At 36.3% G+C, this 22,024-nt stretch overlaps 1 long non-coding RNA gene across 1 annotated transcript; it reads left to right on the plus strand.

Moving 5' to 3' along the window:
• Window positions 1-13,157: 13,157 nt before the first annotated feature.
• On the plus strand, window positions 13,158-21,756 carry LOC134484760 (uncharacterized). The gene is made up of 3 exons (XR_010062514.1): window positions 13,158-13,334; window positions 19,087-19,261; window positions 20,923-21,756. It is a non-coding gene; the product is annotated as an uncharacterized LOC134484760 (long non-coding RNA).
• Window positions 21,757-22,024: the final 268 nt, after the last annotated feature.

A 22,024-nucleotide genomic window follows, 5' to 3' on the forward strand; every position in this document is an offset into this window, starting at 1 on the left:
TTCCTTACAATGACCAATTTCGAGGGTGTCCTTTCCATGAGTGTCTCCTGTGACACAGTGGAAACCTTTACATACTACTTCTCTCCACTGCTAAGTACTTCTATTGTTTCATTTGTGGTTACATTCTCTGAATGGAGAAAGTTAGTTAGGGGCTTGGCATTGGAAGAAAAGATTTAGGAACATGGAGTGGAGGAGATTCTTCTGGATAATAATTTTATTCCCAGGTCCAAACCTGTGACATACACTTGAATTTCCTAGGTTTTCTCTGTATCTCCAAGGCAAGTATTTTCCCTACAGACCTTCAATTGAATAAATATTGTATTAATTATTTTGTCTGCATTCCTTGAGAGGGGACGTTATACATATTCCTGAATGTGTACTCAAAAATTCAGTTTTCCAATTCAATTTTTTTGCAATTATTTTGTCAACAAAGGGGGCACACCTATAGAGTGAGTATACCATTGTAAATACTGTGTACCTTCTTCAAATGATAAACTCCCAATCAGTTATTTAATCCAAACATTACAAGACATCATTAAAGCAAAGGAGAGCATGGACTATAGAATCCAATGCATGGAGGAGCTTACTCTTTGCTGAGGACACAATACTTGCCTTACCTTTCTTATTTAGGACCTTTTCCTTCTTGGCAAAAGGATAAAAGCTATGAGCTCCTTGGAAAAAATAGAGTGCCCTACCAAAACCTGACATTTGGGATAAAGAAATGAAATACAAAAACTATCTGACTCCCAAGAAAAATAACAAGCAGGATAGTCCAAATGCTCCTGATTCCCATATGTGGAAAGCTAAGATAAAGGCTATCTCTTTAGTCAACCTACTCAACCCCTACACAAGACTCAAGGAGCTTTCCCATTGACCACATATTTCTTCTTTTTTTTATACCAAGACATAAGGCCAGCTTCCTATTCCCCATATCTGATCACTTCATCCTCTGTGTTCTTCCTCCCAAAAGGCTGTTTACCCTGCAATAGAGGCCAATAAGTAAACCCTAGAGGTACTGAAGGAATATCTGAGAGGCAGTTGCAGTCATGACAACACTTGTGACATCACAGAAGAAGTGTGGGCTCTCCAGGATACAAGAGATTTTTCAGGGAGGACTAATGATGATGTCACTGAGAATTGCCATATCCTACCTACTAAACAGCTTCCCTTACATTGACCAGATTTGAGGGTGCCATTTCCAGGAGTTTCTCCTGTGATACAGTGGAAACCTTTACATACTATATCTCTCTAAAGGTAGAGACTTCTCTTTGCTTCATTAGTGGTTACATGCTCTGAACGGACAAAGTTAGTCAGGTGCTTAGCATGGCTAGAAAAGATTTAGGAACATAGAGTGGAGAAGACTCTTCCAGATAATATTTTATTCCCAGGTTCATTCCTGTGACTTACAGTTCAATATTTCAGGTTTTCTCTATTTCCCAAAGTCTAGTATTTTGCCTACAGTCCTTAATTGAATGAATATTGTATTTCACTTTCTCATTGTACATTCCTTGATAAGAGATTTTATTAATATTCCTGTATGTGTACTCAAAAATTCTGTTTTTAATTCCATTTTCATCAAAGCAAAGGACAAAATGACTATAGAATTCACTTATTTAGTCCTTTTGGAATCAGTACTACACTATCTATCGTACTGTGTCCCCTTCAATAGACTTGAGGGTCGGATGTTTTACCAAGATTGTCTCTGAAGCCGAGCATAAGATACCGGAAGATGGGTAGAAAGAAGAATGGCTTGAGGACCAGTATAACCTCAATTTCAATAGGTTCATAAGACAAGAGGGATTCTATTTGGCATTGTCATTTCTGTACTCTATATTCTTGAACTAGTTGTGCAGAATCCATGTTACAATTCCACCTAACCACATAGGTGTAGGAGCCATCAAAAGTATATATGTGTATATATATATATATATATATATATATATATATATATATATATATATATATATATATCTGCCACCAAAACTAGATAAGATTGATATAGCTAAAAAGTAAATTCTGCAAGCAACCAGACATAGATATTTCCTGAGAGACACAGGTAGATCATGTCAACTGCCTAAAAAACACAAAGACCCAAAAAAGAAAGAGAACTTCAGACCAATTCCCTTTATGAATATTGACACAAAAATACTCAATATAATTCTTACGAACCGAATCTAAAAAACAATCATCCATCATGATCAGGGATGCAGGGATGTTTTAATATACAGAAAACCATCAATGTTATACAACATCTAAACAAACACAAATATAAGGACACATGGTCATTTCATTAGATGCTGAGAAAGCATTTGACAAAATTCAACAACATTTCAGTGTAGGGAGCGTTGAGGTAAAACATAAATGGTGCCGACATCCAGTCCTGTCTGGTAGTAAATGATTTATTGCACATGCACAGCCTTTTCCCCTTGCCAGGGTGGCTGTAGGATAATGAGGTGATCCGGGGCCCTCCTGTGGTGATCAACGATACTGCACATGAGCGGTTTTTCCACCTGCATCAGTTCGAAGGGTAATGAGGAATTCATGTGCTGCCAATCCCTGAAAGAAAAGTAGCAGGTGTGATTGTGGGGTGATTCATGCTCGACCAATCACTGAAGGACAATTAGGATAGCCACAGCCTGTTGTGTATATAAAGCAAGTGCATTTGGCAATCAAGGTCCCTGTATCAACAAAGAGGTGGTCCTGCCATAAAGGCTGTAGAGAAGAATGCGACCTTGTTGTGTCTCCATGCCAGACGAGGTGGGCGTGAAACTTCAGAATAAAGTCATGGAAAGATCAGGAATTGAAGGCCCATTTCTAAACATAGTAAAAGAAATGTACATCAAGCTGCTAGCCAATATCAAACTAAATGGAGAGCAACTTGAAGCAATCTCACTAAAATCAGGACTAGACAAGGCTGTCCACTCTCTCCCTACTTATTCAAAACAGGACTCCATGTCATAGCCAGAGAAAACAGACAACACAAGGAGGTCAAAGGGATACAAATTGGAAGGGAAGATATCAAAATATCACTATTTGCAGATGATAGGATAGTATACACTTAAGTGACCCAAAAGTTCCACCATGGAACTTCTTAACGTGATGAATAACTTCAGCAAAATGTCAGGATATAAAATTAACTCAAACATACCAGGAGCAATCCTCTCCTCCATGGATAAACAGGCTGAGAAAGAAAATAATGAACCCACACACTTCACAATAGTCCCAAATAATATAAAATATCTTGGTGTGAGATTAACCAAGCAGGTGACTGATCTGTATGACAAGAAGTTCAAGTATCTGAAGAAAGAAATTGAGGAAGATCTCAGAAGATGGAAACAGCTTCCATGCTCATGGATTGACAGGATTAATATAGCAAAGATGACCATTTTGCCAAAAGCAATGTACACATTCAATGCAATCTCCATCAAAATTCCTACTCACTACTTTAATAGAGGTGGAAAGAGCAATTTGGAAATTCATTTGGAATACTTAAGAAGTTAGACTCTAGAAAGCAAAAGAATTTTAAAAACATATGTTCTAGGGCCTCTCTGCCCCCTTTTCTCAAAGTCCTAACTAATATCATATCAAAAGTTAATGAAAATATTTTAAATCCTTTCCAAGGCACAGAAACTTATTTGTTTACAGCCAATACGGTACAATCGGGGTGACTTTCAGCTCTTTATGAGAGGCACAACCAGAAACGTCCAGCCCCTACTACTCCTATATCCCTATGCACAGGAGGCCCAGATGGAGCTATGTGTTTTTTTTCTTAAGTCAGGAATGTGAGCAGAGTTCTCAGGGGTTTCTGTCCCTCTGATTGTCTCAGCCTGACCCACCCCACACGAGATTTGTGTATAGGATGCTGTTTGGACCAGTTCAGATCCAGGTGCAGTTTGGACTGCAGGTCTCCTGCAGCTTAAATGCTCCTATATATATATATATATATATATATATATATATATATATATATATATATATATATATATATATGTGTGTCCAGAGGCACTATGCAGTTTCCTCTTGGGCTAGGGATGTGGGAACAGGTGGGCGGAGGTGGCAGTCTCTCCTTCCCTGAGTTCTCAGTATTGCCCACTCTTCTGTCCCACAGAGTTTCCAAAGGAGTTTCAAATTTTCATTCCCAAACCTACCTGTCTCCATCTTTCCAATTCTCCTCCAGATGTGTTGGAGAAGACACCTCTGGTCAAGGGGAGGTACAACAGGCACCACCAAACAAAGAGGTCTGCAAATCTTCTTCTCTTAAAGGTAATCTCAGTGATTTCCATATTCCACAAATGGATTAAGTCCTGCCCCCTCTCAACATGAGACTTTAATACCTTCGCCAACTGCAAAATCTTGGCAGAGAGCTATGTCCACTCACAAAGACACTCAAAGATGTCCCACATCTCCACCAAAGTGCCTTATGCAATCTGATTCGGGTAAAATGAGTTGCAAACTGATTCTGCTGACAAAGGGGATTTCAGAAATTCCTTATTAAACCAAGTGGAACTTCAAAGTCTTCCACTATTAAAAATGGGCTTAAATCATCACTTATGATCCAATGGGAACAAAATACAGTCACAAATCCCCAAGTGAACCTCATAACACACATAACAGCACAAGCAGAGAAAAAACTTTCTGCTTGTACACCATTAGATCAAGAACGATTGCCAGTTTCAGAAGGGGCACTTCAGAGTCCACACCCACACAAGATGTGTTAGAAAATTCTGAGTCCACCCAAGGAACTCTTGTGCCTTCTGAACATAAAAAATATGATCTAGCACCCTCACTATCTCCACCAGTACTTCCAATGTCCCTTATACAAGAGAGAATTATTCAAATATTCTCTACCACCAAAGAGGACCCTCCTGACTTGACATGAGGCCCAAAAGAGACAAGGTTATCAGAACACACACTCAATGAGCCATCCAGACATCATATTGATACAATGTACAGAGAAGATAAAACATACCCTTCCTCCTCAGGGGACTCTAGGTCATTCTGTCCTGAAAAGAGGGACTCCAAAATTTTCCACACATACATCAGAGATGCTAGAATTTCCCAAAACTGAGCAGGATTCTTTGAGTAGTACTCTATCTCATAAATAGACTGTGGGATAACATCTACAAAAGGAGATCTACCAACAGCCACATATGTAGAAATGGCTTGTAGATGCGACACATGTACAAAAGATGTTCTAGGACATTTTCCATCTGTAGAGAAGGTTATGGATGCAACCATACATGAACGAGGAGTAGGGGAACATGATATGCAAACACCAGCGTCTGTAGCATCCTCGACATCTGAGGAAAGGGATTACTTGGATTCCATTTGTGCAAAAGAATGGATATGACCTCCGCAAACTTCACAGTTGGCTATAGGAACTTCTTAATCTCCTCAAGATCAGCTACCTTCCCCAACTACAGAAGATGTTCCACACCCTTCCAAACATGCACAATGCGGTTCCAGTCCTTCTTTATACCCACAAGCGGGCCCAGAAAATCTGCCAAATACCTCACAGGATATGGATTTTACCTTATCTTCTGAAGGGGCCTTGGACCCTGTTTTGCCTATCAAGCAGGCTACGGAACGTGACGCTTCAATTCTTCAATACGAAATTCTCTTTCCATTTTTCCAGCAGAAGAAATTTTTCTTGGAACTTCCACAATTACACAACGCGGTCTAGAAACATCCTTATCTGCTCATGAGGCTCTCAGACCTCTCACATATGACCATGTTGCTCTTGGAGAGGTGACATCTTCATAGTCGGCTCTAATACCTTCCCCCCATTCTGACATCACAGTCAGGATTTCCACAAATATACACGATACATTAAGACCTTCCTCATCTGAGAAGGATGTCTTAGAATCTACTGCATCTGAACAGCATGCTTTACAACTATCCCCATGTACCCAAGTAGATTTATTTCACATGTCCACTCTGGGGAGAAATAGTTGACATTCTCCCTCTACCAGAGTGGACCACAGGCACCCAGGTTCTAGAAACAAAGTGTTAAGATTTGATCATTCTCATGGAGTCTTTAGAAATTTCTCCTCTAAGGAAGCCAGTTTCAACCTTCCCCCTTCGGCCAAAAGGGATCTTGTGCCATCTTCTGCTGCCCAAGAGACACCAAAAGCTACAATTACTCCTCAGGTGAGTCCCACACCTTCTCCTTCTGTACAAAGGGACGTGGAATTTTCCAAAAATGACGAAGGTATTGTGGAAATGTGCCAATCCTTACAAGGGCATGCTGGACATTCCATATTGTCCCAAGATGCTCAAGTAACACCTACTTCAACCGAAAAGGCATGTTCACCATCTGCCCTAGGGTTTCAGGGAGTTTCTTCACCACTCTCTAGTGCTCCAGAAAGTGTTCTCCATGCTCAAAGTGATTTGTCATTGTGCAAATTAGATTTCAAATATACAAAACTTTTTTTATATTTACAAAGGTCTGAGGGAAACTCCACATCGAAAAAAAAATCATTTAGAACTTGTTCAATTAGCCAAGTATATCAGAAAAATTTCATGTCTTCTAAAGCATCTAAACATCAATCTGGCTCTAGCACTCATTCTGGGAAACATTTACAATCAGTCATACAGTCCCCAGGACCATCAAATTTAATAAGGTGTATCTAGAAACTTTACCATCTGCCAAAATGTCTTTAGGATGTTCAGCAACTTCTCCATGAGCTTGGTGAACCCATAGAACAAAATAACTAAAGCTATCTTCCCAGGATGTTTTCCCAAGATCCACATATTTTTTTTCTTTTTTTTTTTTATGCCAAGACAGAAGACCAGCTTCCTTCTCCCCATCTCTGATATCTTCATCCTCTTTGTTCTTCCTCACAAATGGCTGTTTACTCTGAATAGAAGGCTAATTAGTAAATCCTAGAGGTACTGAAGGAATATCCGAGGTGCAGTTCAAGACATGACAATACTTATGACATCACAGATGATGCTAGGGCTCTCCAGGACGCAAGAGTTTTTTCAAGGATGGACTAATGATGATATCACTGAGAATTGCCATGGACTACATGCTGAACTGCTTTACTAACATTGACTAGATAAAAGGGTGCACTTTACAGAGTGGAAAACTTTACCTACTATATCTCTCTAAAGCTAAGGAATTCTCTTGGCTTCATTATTGATTACATGCTCTGAATGGAGAAAGATAATTAGGGGCTTGACATGGGTAGAAAAAATTTAGGAACCTAGAGTGGAGGAGATTAATCTGGATAATACTTTTATTCCCAGATCCATTCCTATGGCCTATAGTTCAATTTTTTCAGAAATATGTTTCCCAAACACTACGATTTTCCCTATACTCCTTTAATGGAATGAATATTACATTATATTTTCTTATTGTACATTCTATGATAGGGGACTTTATAATATTCCTGAATGTTTACTCAAAAATTCTTTTTTCCAATTCCATTTTCTGCAATGATTTTGGCAACAAAGGGGGCCCATCTACAGTGTAAGCATAACAGTGTAAATACTGTGTACATACTTCAAATGACACACTACCAAATCCTTATTTTATCCAAAAATTACCAGACATTAATAAAGTAAAGTACCACATTGACTATATAATTTGTTTCTCTATTCCCACTTTATATTATTTCTGCAATATCTGCCTTCCTGTGTTTCATTGCCATACATGAGGGTTTTGGATATTTTACCATGATTTTTATTAAGGCCAAACATAAGATATAGGTGGCTGGGCAGCGAGTGGAATGACTTGAGGACCAGTGAAACCTCAATATCAGTAGTTTCAAAAGAACAGCATGGGGTCTACTTGGTGTTGCCATTTGTGGATTCTACAGTCTTGACCTAGATGCACAGAATTCATGTTAAAATTCCAGCTAAAATTATAGCTTCAGGAGCCACCAAAAGTACATATATATATACATCAGCTTCTGAAACTGCACAAGATTTATGAAGGTAAAAAGTGCATTCTGTCAGATATAAATATTTCCTGAGAGACACAGCTAGATTATACAAATACAGAAGTGAATGCTAGTGGCAAACCAGTAAACTGGAAATGGACTTCTTGTTTGTAGATTTTGATGAAAGATTACAAGAGCTGAAGGGGCTTTAACACTATAAGAACAACAATGCCAATGAACCGGAGCTTTCTGATACTAGAACAATATTCAAAGAATGTACATGGACAGAGCTATGGCTCCAACTGCATATGTGGAAGAGGATGGACTTGGTGAGCACCAATGGAAGGAGAAGTCCTTGGTCCTCCCTAGGTTTGACTCCAAGTTCAAAGGAATGTCAAGGGGTAGTATGGAGGGTTATAGAAGAGGAGGGGGGACCAGTTAGGGATCTTATGCGCAGGAAACTGGGAAAGGAAATAACATTTTAAATGTAAATATAGAATCATCCAGTTAAAAAAAGCAATAATATTTGCTAAAAATGAAAGATATTAAAGAAAAGATAATTGCCAACTAATCATACCTATTGACTTGGAAATCTACAATGATAGTCAGAGTAATACTAGTGGAAAGACTAAGATGATGAAATCTGAACTAGAGCACTTCTCTCTCCCAGATAGAAGTATCAGACAGAAACTGCACTATAGGTACCCAAAACATTGAAGAGTTTACTCTGAGCTGAGGACATAATATTTCTCCATCCCATCTTCCTTAGTAACTTTCTCTTTCTGACAAAAAGTATAAAGTCCATGACCTGTCAGGGATACAACTGTGGCATTCAATACACTTGACTTTTGGAATAAAGAAATGAATGATATAAACTCTCTGACTTCCAGAAAGCAAAATAACAGGGAAGTTCAGATGCTCCTGAGAGGGTCCTGGCTCCTGATTCCCTTATGTGGAAGGCGAAGTTAAAGGCTATCTCTTCAGAGATATGCCTCAACACCTAACAAGGACACACTAAGCTTTCCCAAGCACCAAATATTTCTTCCTTGTTTTTATACCAAGACAGAAGGCCAGCTTCCTTCTCCCCATCTCATATCCTTCATCCTCTTTTTTCTCACTCCAAAGTTGTCTCTGAATTAGGCCCATTAGTAAACCTTAGAGTTATTGAAGGAAAATCTGAGAGGCAGTTGCAGTAACTACAACAGAAGGAGCTAGGGCTCACCAGGTTGTAAGAGAGTTTTCAGGGAGGTCCTAATGATAATGTCACTGAGAACTACTGTTGTCTACATGCTGAACACTTTTCCTTACATTGACCAGATTCTAGAGTGTCCTTACCAGGTATATCTCCGGAAACACTGTTGAAACCTGTATGTACTACATCACTCTAAAGTAGAGACTTCTCTCTGGTTAACTAGTCGTTACATGCTCTGAATGTAGAAAGTTAGCCAGGAGCTTAGCATGGGTAGAAAAAATTTAGGAACATGGAGTGTATGACATACTTCTAGATAATATTTTTATTCCCAAGTTCATTCCTGTGACATAAAGTTCAATTTTCTGTGTTTTCTTTCTTTCCCGAAGGCAAGTATTTTCTCTACAACCTTTAATTGAATGAATATTGTATTTCAATTTCTTACTGTAAATGGGTAGTTTTACCAAAAGGTATGGCCAATAGCCTTCTATGTGTCAACATTTGTGGGCAATGCCATTGCCCCAATAAGACAGAAGTTTCCTGCGCCCCATTTTACAGATGATATCCTTTTAACTGCAAAGAATGAAGAGATTTTAGATTTAGTATATGGAAATTTATTTAAATTGCTAGAAGGTAGGGGATTTGATTACTGCCCCAGAAAAGGTACGAAAGGGCAATTTTGTAAATTATTTAAGAGCAAAACTAAGTCCTTATAACATTATCCCCCAGAAGGTTGAATTGAGGAAAGATAATCTTAAGACTCTTAAAGATTTTGAAAATTTGAAAAATTACTAGGAGATATTAATTGGGTCAGATGTCATTTAAAATTGCCTAATTATGAATTAAAACCATTGTATAACATTTTAAGAACAACAATGCCAATGAACCAGGGCTTTCTCATACTATACCAATATAGAAAGAAAGTACATGGACTGAGGAATGGCTCCAAATGCATATGTCGCAATGGATGGAATTTTTGGGCAACATAGGAAAGAGAAGCCTTTGTCCTCCCTTGTACATCTTTCACTTCAAGGGAATGTCATTCAGGAGAAAGGCTGGTTAGAGAAGAAGGAAATGAGAATATGTAGGGATCTTATGTGCAGGAAACTGGGAAAGGAAATAATATTGGAAATTTAAATATAGAAACATCCAGTTAAAAAAAACAATATAATTTGCTAAAAAATAAAAAAAGTAAGATGTAAAAGACAGTAAAAGTTGCCAAGTAATCACACATATTGACTCGTAAATATGATGTGGTCGAGTAATACTAGTGGAAAGACTGAGATGATGAAATCTCAACTAGAAGCAATTCTGTGTCCGTAATATTAGTGTCAGACAAAAAAATCACTATAGGTGTCCAAAGCATGGTGTTTACTCCGAGATAGCAACACAATATTTGTACTTCCCTTCTTCGTTAGTTCCTGTCTTCTGAGAAAAACAGTAAAGGTCAGGAGCTCAGGGAATCAATTGTGCTCTTCACAACACTTGGATTTTGTAATAAAGAAATGAATGATATAAACTCTCTGAATTTTAGGAACCATAAGAAGAGGGAAGTTGAGATGCTTCTGAGAGACTCGCAGCACATGATTCTCATATGTGGAAGGTTCAGATAAAGACTATCTCTTTAGCGATCCCACACAACTCCTATCTTGGACTCACTGAGCTTTCCAAGGACCACATAGATCTTTCTTTTTTTTTCATTCAAAGACAAAAAGCCAACTTAATCCCCTTCTCATATCTCTTCATCTTCTTTTTTCTCACTCCCAAATGACTGTTTACTCTGAAATAGAGGACAATTAGTAAACCCTAGAGGTAATGAAGGAACATCTGAAGATCAGTTGCAGTCACAGCAAACTTGTGACATCACAGAAGAAGTTTTGGCTCTCCAGGATACCAGAGATTTTTCATGAATGAACTAATGATGATGTCTATAAGACCTGCCATGGCCTATCTGCTAAAGAATTTTTCTTACATTGACTAGATTTGAGGGTGCCCTTTCCATGTATGTCTTCTGTAACATAGTGGACATGTTTACATACTCCATCTCTCTAAAGCTAGTGACTTCTCTTTGCTTCTTTAATGGTAACATGCTCTGAAAGGACAAAGTTAGTCAGGGTCTTGGCATGGGTCGATGAGATTTAGGAACAGGTGTGTAGAAGATTCTTCTAGATAATATTTTCATTCTCAGGTTCATTCCTGTGGCACACAGTTCAATTTTCTTCGTTTTCTCTGTTCCCCAAAGGCCAGTATTTTCCCTACAGACATTTATTTGAATGCATGTGCATTTCAATTTTTATTGTATATTCCTTGATAGGTGACTTTATTCATATTCCTGAATGTGTACTCAAAAATTCTCTTTTCCACTTCTATTTTCTGCAATGATTTTCACAACAAAGGCGCCCAGCTCTAGAGTGATAATAACAGTGTAAATTGTGTGTATCTACTTCAAGTGGTAAACTCCAAATTCCTATTTCATCCAAAAATTTCCACATATCAGTAAAGCATAGGACCACATGGAGTACAGAATTTGGTTCTCAGGTCCCTTTTGATCTCGGTTCTTCAATATGTCTCTTCCAGTGTCTCTGGGTTAGATTTGAGATTTTTGAATGTTTTACCATGAATATTTCTTGAGGCCAAACATAAGATAGAGAAGGATGGGAATTGATAAGAATGGCTTCAGGACCAGGGAAACCCCCACTTCAATAGTTTCATAAGAACAGGAGGGAATCTATTTGCCAATGCAATTTGTGGACTCTACATTCTTGACCTAGTTGCACTGAATCCATTTTAAAATTCCCCCTAACTTCATAACTGTTGGAGCCACCAAAAGTATATACATATATATCATATATATTTCATATGTATATGATATATATATATATATATATATATATATATATATATATATATATGAAATCAGCCACCAAAACTAGATAAGATATATGAAGCTAAGAAGTGCATTCTACCAGGAACTGGATATAGATAATTCCTGAGAGACACATTTAGAGCATGTCAAATACAGAAGTGAATGTTAGTGGCAAACCAGTGAACTGAAAACAGACATCTTGTTGGTAGATTTTGAGACAGGATTACAATAGTTGAAGGTGTTGTTAACTCCAAAAGAACAACATTGTCAATGACCCAGAGCTTTCTGGTACTAGACCAATATTCAAACAATTAACATAGACAGATCTATGGCTCCAAATGCATATGTGGCAGAGTATGGGCACCAATGGAAGGAGAAGCCTTGGTCCTACCTAGGTTTGTCTCCCAGTTCAAGGGAATTTCAAGGGGCAGAATTATGGTTAGAGAAGAAGGGATTGTGAACAGGTAGTGATCTTATGGGCAGGAAATTGAGAAAGGACATAATATTTTAAATGTAAATATAGACTCATCCAGTTTAAAAACACTATAATTTGATAAAAATTTAAAAAAGAAAGATTTAAAAGTAAAGAAAACTGCCAACTAATCACACTTATTTAATCAGATCTCTAAATTGGTATTCAGAGTAATACTAGTGGAAAGACAAAGATGATGAAGTCTCAACTAGAAGCACTTCTTTCTCCGAAATATCCGTGTCAGACACAAAATGCACTATAGGTATCCAAAGCTTGGAGGAGTTTACTCTGAGCTAAGTACCCAATAATTGTCTTTACCTCCTTCCTTAAGACCTTTTTCTTCTGGGCAAAAAGAATAAAGGCCATAGCTCTCAGAAAAACAACTGTGCCCTCTCAAAATCTATTCTTTGCAATTAAGAAATGAATGATATAAACCCTTTGACATTCAGGAACCATAAGAACAGGGAATTCCAGATGCTTCTGTGACGCTTCCAGCTCTTGATTCTCATATGTGTAAGTCTCAGATCAAGTCTATCTCTTCAGCGACACCACTCCAACCCTTCCAAGGGCTCTCTGAACTTTTCAAAATACCACTTATTTCTTCATTTTTTTTCATACAAAGACAGAAGGCCAGGTTCCTTCTTCACATCTCTGATCTCCTCATCCTGTTTGTTCTCACTCCCAAATGGCTGTTTACTCTGAATTAGTGGCAAAGTAGTAAACCTGAGAGGTAATGAGGTAATATGTGAGAGTCAGTTCCTGTCAGGACAATAATTGTTACATCACAGAAGAAGCTAGGGCTCTCCTAGTTACAACAGATTTTTCATGGAGGTCCTATTTATGATGTCACTGAGAACTGCCATCTCCTACCTGCTAAACAGCTTTCCTTACATTTACCAGATTCGAGGGTGTCCTTTCCAGGTATGTCTCCTGTGACACAGTGGAAAGCTTTACGTACTCCATCTCTCTTAAGCTAGAGACTTATCTCTGCTTCACTAGTGGTTACATGCTCTGAATGGAGAAGGTTAGTCAGGGGCTTGGCATGGGTCCCTAAGATCTAGGAATATGGAGTGCAGGAGATTCTACTGGATAATAATTTTATTCCCAGTTCCATTCCTCTGGCCTATAATTCAATTTCCTCAGATATCTTTCTTTTCTAAAAGCCAGTATTTTCCCTACAGATCTTTAATTGAGTGAATATTTTATTACATTTTCTTAGTGTACATTCCTTGATAGTGGACTTTATATATATTGCTGAATGTGTACTCAAATGTTCTATTATCCTATTCCATTTTTTTGCTCTGATTTTGAAAAAAAGGGGGCCCAGTACTAAAGTGAATATAACAGTGTATATATTCTGTATCTACTTAAATGACAAACTCCCAAATCCTTATTTTATCCAAAAATTACCACACATTAGTAAAGCAAAGGACAACATAGACTATAATGTGGTTCTGCGGTAGCATTAGATAGCAGTTCTCTAATATCTACCTTCCAGTGTTTCCATGGCCAGACTTGAGGGTTTTGGATGTTTTACCATGATTCTTTATTCAGTCCAAACATAAAGTTCATTACATGGACTGGGAGAGGAGTGGCTTGAAGTCAAGTGAATCTTCTACTTCAGTAGGTTCATAAGAATAGAATGGCGTCTATATGGCTTCGTCATTTGTGGATTCTAAATTCTTAACTTAGTTGCGCAGAATACTTGTTAAACATCCACCAAACACCATAGCTGTACAAGGGACCAATTATATCCTAATCATTCTGATTGCTGTGCTATGGAAACTCAGGATTTTGTTTTTGATTTCCATTTACCTGATGGCTAAGGATGTTGATATTCCTCAGTTGAGAATTCATTGTTTAGCTCTACACACACAAACACAAACACAAACACACACACACATACACACACTCTCTGTCTCTGTCTCTGTCTCTCTCTCTGTCTCTCTCTCTCCCTCTCTCTCTCTCTCTCTCTCCCTCTCCCTCTCTCTCTCTCTCTCTCTCTCTCTCTCTCTCTTTCTCTCTCTCTCCGCAATCAAATGTAGATAAGAGTGATGAAGCTAAGGAGTCTATGCTGCCAGTGAACTGAAAATGGACATCTTGTTGGTAGGATTTGAGAAAGGATTAGAAGAGCTAAAGGTATTTTCAACACCATAAGAACAACAATGCAAAAAAAAAAAAAACAGAGATTTCTGGTACTAAACCAATATTCAAAGACTGTACATGGACAGAACTATGGCTCCAACTGCATATGTGACAAAGGATGGTCTTGGGGTCACCAATGGAAGGAGAAGCCATTGGGTTTGACTCCAAGTTCAAGGCAATGTCAGGGAGCAGTAAGGTGGGTTATAGAAGAAGGGGAGCAGAATTGGATAGGGCAATTATGGAAAAGAAACTGGGAAAGGAAATAACATTTGAAATGCAAATGTAGAAATATCCAGTTAAAAAAGCAATAAAATTTTATAAAAAATAAAAAAATGAAAGAAAGAAAAAAAATCTGCCAGCTAATCAAACCTATTGACACAGAAATCTAAATAGTCACTGTCAGGGAATGGTATTCAGAGTAATACTAATAGAAAGACTGAGATGATGAAGTCTCAACTAGAAGCTCTTCTTCTCCAGATATCAGTGTCATAAACAAATTGCACAATAGGAATCCAAAGCATGGAGGCGTTTACACTGAGCTGAGGAGATAATACTTGTCTTTCCTTTGTTTCTTTGGACCTTTTCTTCAGGGCAAAAAGAGTAAAAGCCACAAGCTCTGAGAAGAACAACTGTGCCCTTCCCAACAACTGGCTTTTGTAATGAATAAATTGATTATATAAACTCTCTTACTTACAGGAACCATATCAAGCAGGGAAGTCCAGATGATTCTGAGAAGTTCGCAGCTCATGATTCCAATGTGTGGAAGGCTCAGATCAAGGCTATTTATTCAGAGAACCCACTCATTACCTACCCAAGACTCACTGAACTTTCCCATGGACCAGATTTGAGGGTGCCTTTCCAATAGTGTCTCCTGTGACATACTGGAAAACTTTACATACTATATATCTGTAAAGCTAGAGACTTCTCTTTGCTTCATTAGTTCTTACATGTTCAGAATAGAGAATGTTGGTCTGGGGCTTGGCATGGGTAAAAAAGATCTAGGAACATGGTGTGGAGGAGATTATTCAGGAAAATAATTCCACTTCCACGTCCATTCCTGAGACATACAGGCCAAGCTCCTAGTTTGTCTCGGTTTCCCAAAGTCCAATATTTTCCCTCCAGACGTTTAATTGAAGGAATTTTGTATTACATTTTCTTAGTGTACATTCTTTGAAAGAGGACTTTATATATATATTCCTGAATGTGTACTCAAAAATATTGTTTTCCAATTTTATTTTTTGCAATGATATTGCAACAAAGTGGGCCCAGCTAAAGTGTGAATATAACAATATAAATATTGTATACCTACTTCTAATGATAATCTCCCAAATCCTTATTTTATACAAAAATTAACAGACATCAATAAAGCAAAGGAGAACATAGACCCTAGAATGCGGTCCTGAATTTCTTTTAGGCTTGAAAAATTTTGCCTAGAAATTTTGTAGTTGTATTTGTGTCTTTATCCCTCCACTGGTGTCCTTCCGGGCTACAGGAGTTGGCCTCTAAATGTTCCATATCACCAATGTAAGTCACAGCTTAGGTAACCCCCATTGATTCGTGGGTACCTCCATTATCCTGGACTCTTTCTCTTCCTGGAGATTTCCCCTACCTCCTCATCTCTAAAAGTTCAAGATTTCCTTTCCTTCTCCTGACTATTGGATCATATCTCCTGTCCCTTCCCACACAGGATCCATTCTCCACTTCCTTCCATCTCCCATCTAGTTCCTTCCCTCAATCGGCCTCCTAGACAATTTTATGCCCATTCTACATGAGACTCAATCCTATGCACTTGGGGCATTCTTCTTGTGTATCTTCTTTGTATCTATGAGCTTAGTGGAGAATGTCCTGTAGTTTACGGATAATATTACTTATAATTGAGCAATTTCAAAAACCCTGCTGGATCATATTTTCATAGTAGTATTCAACTTTGAAAATGATAATTTAATATGTGTGAATGTCCGGAGGAACAAATTTAAGTAAAAAGAAACTTAAAACATAGATCAAATCACAGATTTTAAAAGTTGACCTAATAATAAAATTGTCTACTATCATAAAGTTTGATTATACCACAGGCAATTTTTTAAGTGGTACAATAAATTTGGCAGACAAATGATGTTTTTACCAAATAATTATGGATAATTTGACTAAGATCAAATAAGATAAATATATTATTTCCATTTCGATATCACTTGCTGGCATTTTTCCTCAAACATGATGTATATAGCATTAAACATAATGGTATTAGTTTTAAATTTTAATATTTATTTTAACCTAACCTAAAAAGTAACAGGTTGTCTTATTTTATTCTTGTTGACATTCAACCTCATCCTTGCTTTTTCAGTTCTTTGTTCCTTCCTGTCCTATGTCCGTCACCACTTATACTAGTCTCTCTTCATTATTCTTACATCTACATCCATATCCCACATGTTCAATATCTTCCATGGCACACTGTTTAAAACCCAACTTTCTAATGTCTGCGACCTATATCAGTTAAATAAACTCAAGCCATCCACAGCTTCACATAAATACAAGTATATTAGAAGGAGATTCTATGATCTATATGAGAAAGAACACATGGTATTTGCCTTTCTGAGTCTTTGCTACCTTACTTGGTATATTTTATAGTTACATTTATTTTCCTGAAACCATGATAGTTTAGTTTTCCTAGGGCTTAATGAAATGCCATTTCGTATATTGTCATATTCTTATGTATCTACATATCAATGAACATTCCTTACTATTCTCAATAAAACAACAATAGATTTTTTGTGAATAATGATGAGAAAGCTCAGATAGAGAAGTCAAGATTAATTACTGACAAACTAAGAAAAAAATTTCAAAGATAAAAATTTGTGGTTATGTTAACTAGATCAGTGTACATTAAGGTTAATAAAGGATGTGGTATTTATAATGTTTTAATAAAAATTAAAATTGTAGAATATTCAATACTTTAGAGAATGCTTATAAAATTGTCCATCACTAAGTGTTACTTACACTAAAAATTTAATATTTTTATAAAATATTTTGGAGATATATATATATATATATATATATATATATATATATATATATATAAAACCTTCAAAATAACATTAAGAAGTTACTGTCATAAAATTCAATAACAACACCAAAGACCGGTTATATGAATTAAAAACGGACTAGAAGTTATTGAAAACCTCTCCAATTAAATTCAGAGACTTAGAAAAGAGAGCCTTTTAATAGAAAGGCACATGGCAAACAAGAAACAATAAAATCCTGAGACTATACTAAGATGGTTACTATTCATTCCTATGTGCTAAGGTTTCATCAACAAGCATGGTAGATGAAGAGAAGGTATATGTCAGAAAAACTAATTCATGTTTAACATAGTAACTTTCTTCATAATACCCAAGCAGACACTTCTCTTTTTTGTTGCTTAAAAAGTATGTACAAAGCACGGCTTTTGATTATAACACTAATATTTCAAAACTATCATTAAATATGCAAAGATCTTAACACAAAACCCATAGTTTTCATAGCAACCATACAAACTTAAGAAGGAAAAGAAAACATTTTTAAGTACATAGATATGCGTAATGAAGTCCCCACCTTACCAGTAACAGATGGGTCAAATTTATTGTTCTATGTATTACATAGAATACTCTATCCCAGTTCATTGTTCCTTAGCATATGTTTTTTCTCATCTTTCTCTGTTACTTATCTTCTGAAAGCAGGTTGTATTTCTCATAAAATTAGTTCAAATTATCCAATCTTCACACCAACAAAAAGAAGGTGTTGACATTAGAGGAAAACCAATTAAAGGTTCTCATTCTTTATTGTGCAAAATTTTATATATTATTTTGTATGCTTAATATGCTTCTACACCTTAGTGATGACAATTCAATATTGGCCTGAAATCCAACATTCTTAATTCACAATGTAAAAGTCCTTTAGCTAATCACAGAAAAGCCTTCAAAGTGTATTTACATAGGTTTATTTAATAATAATTCAACTTATAGTGTAAGGGGAATAGTGATGTATAACATCTTTTCTTACATTTTTGGTGCCTCACATTATTTTATAGCTAAGAGATTTCATTAGAATCAAGAAAAGATTATTGACATCTTACTAAAATAAAATGAGAATTTTTCTCTGTATAATTCAGAACTTATTCTTGAACATTTTTGTGACAGTGTTTCTTTTATATCCCTGGCAGTACCAGAACTCACTCTCCCTCTCACCTTTTCTCTCTTTCTCTCTCTGTAGACCAATCTGGCCTTGAACTTAGAGTTCTGCCTGCTTCTGCTCCCCAGTGCTAAGAATAAAGGCCTGTGCCACCACACCCCGTTCTTGTCTACATCTTTAACATGCTCTTGTCTGATTATATTCCAAATCTTATGAAGTTAGTTCCCTAAAGTACCTAGAAAAACTCCAATACCAAAAATATATTTTGCATATCTAAGTCCCTCTTCCCAAATTCCTGATTGATCTAGTCACCTAGCAAGCTCTCTGAAGGAACTGAAAACAACAAATTTTGCTTTCATAACAGGAATAAAGAAAAGGACTGTTTACTGCACGATCTCTTGATATCACGGAACAATTCTTCCAACACTACAAAGTGAAATCTCATAAAGAAATGGGTACCCGAAGCCACAGTTTCTTACCTTCTATTTGGTTGTGCACACTGTGACCACCATTTCATTTTAACCAGGTTTAACGCAAAGGTATTCTCTGCCCCAAGAATCCAATTCTACTATATTGACATATTCAGCCATGTTCAGATAAATTTAATCACCAAGCACACCAAAGTAGGATTTATAAAATATCCAACAGAAACATGGGAAGAAATGCTACAAATATAAATTCATACACAATAAATAAACAAAAGGTCATTTACTTTTTGTAACACAACATCTGTCTATTTTCATTGTATTGATTGGTTCTGTGTATATTCAGAAGCCAAGAAAATTGTATTTAAGCCAGGACACAATTTGTGAGTTTTAGTTCTCTCTATTATATAGACTATGAAGACTAACACTTAGATATCAATGCTTAATAGAAAGCAATTTTACATGTTGTGTCATTTAACTATTTCTCAGATTTATTTGTATAATTGAAAAAGTATAGCTAAATCTTGTTATTTAATATTTTTCCCACTCAATTTCAATATCTACTTTAACTCTGAGTAATAAGTCCAAATGGGATCTGATTACATATATTGGCCACATACGTATTTTTCTAAAAATTATAAGGCAAAGTTTTATATGCTAGAATGTACACTTTTGGGAGTACTGGAATTTAGTTCATCCTTTTTCATTACTTTTCTCTGAAAGACTATTTTTTACTAATTTGTTTCAAATTTTTAGAAGTATTGTTGTGTGTGTTTTTGTGTGTGTGAGTGTGCCTGTGTGAGTATACATACATACATATACATGTATATTTTATAATTCAAATATAATAAGACCAGAGAAAGTAGCTTGAGTGATATTGATAATTTATGGACACAGTGAATTTTTATATATGCCATATATATAACCTTGAAAATATTTTCTGAGTATTTTTTCAAAAGCAATTTTTAAATATGTATACTAGATCAAACATGCTAATTGCAGTTTTCGCTTTTTCCACACTAATTTTATCTCATTAGATGTCTAGAATGAAATATATGGATCCCTGAATCATATATTAACTCCAACTGTAGGTAGAATCAATGATGGATCTTATTTTTCTCACCTTTACTTCATAAATTATATATTTAATATGCTCTATTTATATTAGAAACGTGTGCCACATTATACATATATATATATATATATATGTATTCGTTGATAACTTCCTTCTGTAAACAAACATTAAGAATTAATGATTTATATACATTATTACAAAATCTAAGAACATTCAGTGTCTTCCATAATCAACTACCATAATGCATAAATATTAGAATCATTTCCTGACTGACGCTATTAACAAAAAGTACTTGATGTACCATTCCTATAAACTAATTTAGATATTATCCATCTGAGTTTCTTCAAAGAAATGTCTAACTTTTAGTAAAGGGAAATATAGTAAAATTGTTACTGTCTTTGAATCACAAATGATGTCAGTATTTTTTTCATTCTATATTTCTTTAAATTGTAAAATACAGTTTTGTTTAAATAAGTCATAACAAAAAGGGACATATTGATTATAGACAGCAAAAGAGAGCAAATGAAATTAATGCCAAACTCTAATATTTGAGCCAATATCAGAAATGGGAAATGATATTTTACTATTAATTTAAGGAGACATAATGTCATTTTTATTTAATAATTTTCCTGAATATTTTATGTATTTTCAGTTCAAATGGTATCTTCTTTCCTCCCTCTCCCATAAACCCCCCTTCCAGCTTCTTTGAAGATGTTCCCATTTCCACCAACTCACTTCAACCTCAATGCCCTGGCATTACCCTACACTGGGGAAACAAGTCTTCACTGGATTAAAGGATTTTAATTCCAATCATGCTGGACAGTGCATTTCTCTGCCACACATGTGGCTGGAATCATTGGTTCCTCAAACTGTACTCACTAGTGGGTTGTTTAATCCCCCTAATTTCTGGTGGGGTCTTGTTGGTTGATATTGTTGTTCTTCCTGGGGTTTTGCAAATCCCTTCAGCTCATTAAGTATTTTCTCTAAAACTTCCATTGAAACCCCCATGTTTAATCCAATGGTTAGCTGCAACCATCCTCATTTATATCAGTAGGGATCTGTCAGAGCCTCTCAGGAGACATCCATATCTGATTTCTATCAGCAAGGATTTGTTGGCATGAGCAATGAAGTCTGAATTGGGTGGCGGCATAGTGGATGGATCCCCACGTGGGGCAGTCTCTGGTTGACCCTTTCTTCAGTCCCTGCTTGACTCTTTATCATTGTATTTCCTTCCATGAATATTTTGTTCCTTCTTCTTAGAAACAATGTAGCATCCACATTTTGGTCTTCTTTTAGTTTGGGCTTCATATGACCTGTGGATTCTTTCTTATGAATTCCACACTTTTGGGTTGATACACACTTCCAATTAGTTTATATTATTTGTGTTATTACCTCACACAGAATGATAATTTCTAATTCCATCCTAAGAATTTTATGCAAACATTGTTTTTGATAGCTTAGGATACAGGGTGTAAATATACCACATTTCCTTTATCCATTTCTTTGTTGAGGGACATCTGGGTTCTTTTCAGCTTCTGGCAAATATATGTATATATGTATATATGTATATATGTATATATGTATATATGTATATATGTGTGTGTGTGTTTATACATACAATATATGTGTGAGTATTTATGCAGATATATATATATAGTTGCTTTCCACATATAGCATCATGTGTCCTTGTTATATGTTGGAGCATCTTTTGGGTAAATACCCAAGAAGTGGTATTGCAGGATCCTCATGTAGAACAAATTTTGTTAGAAAATTCCAGATTGATTTCCAGAGTGGTTATACCA

Source organism: Rattus norvegicus (assembly GCF_036323735.1).
Source record: "Rattus norvegicus strain BN/NHsdMcwi chromosome Y unlocalized genomic scaffold, GRCr8 chrY_unlocalized_5, whole genome shotgun sequence".
Taxonomy (NCBI): Eukaryota; Metazoa; Chordata; class Mammalia; order Rodentia; family Muridae; genus Rattus; species Rattus norvegicus.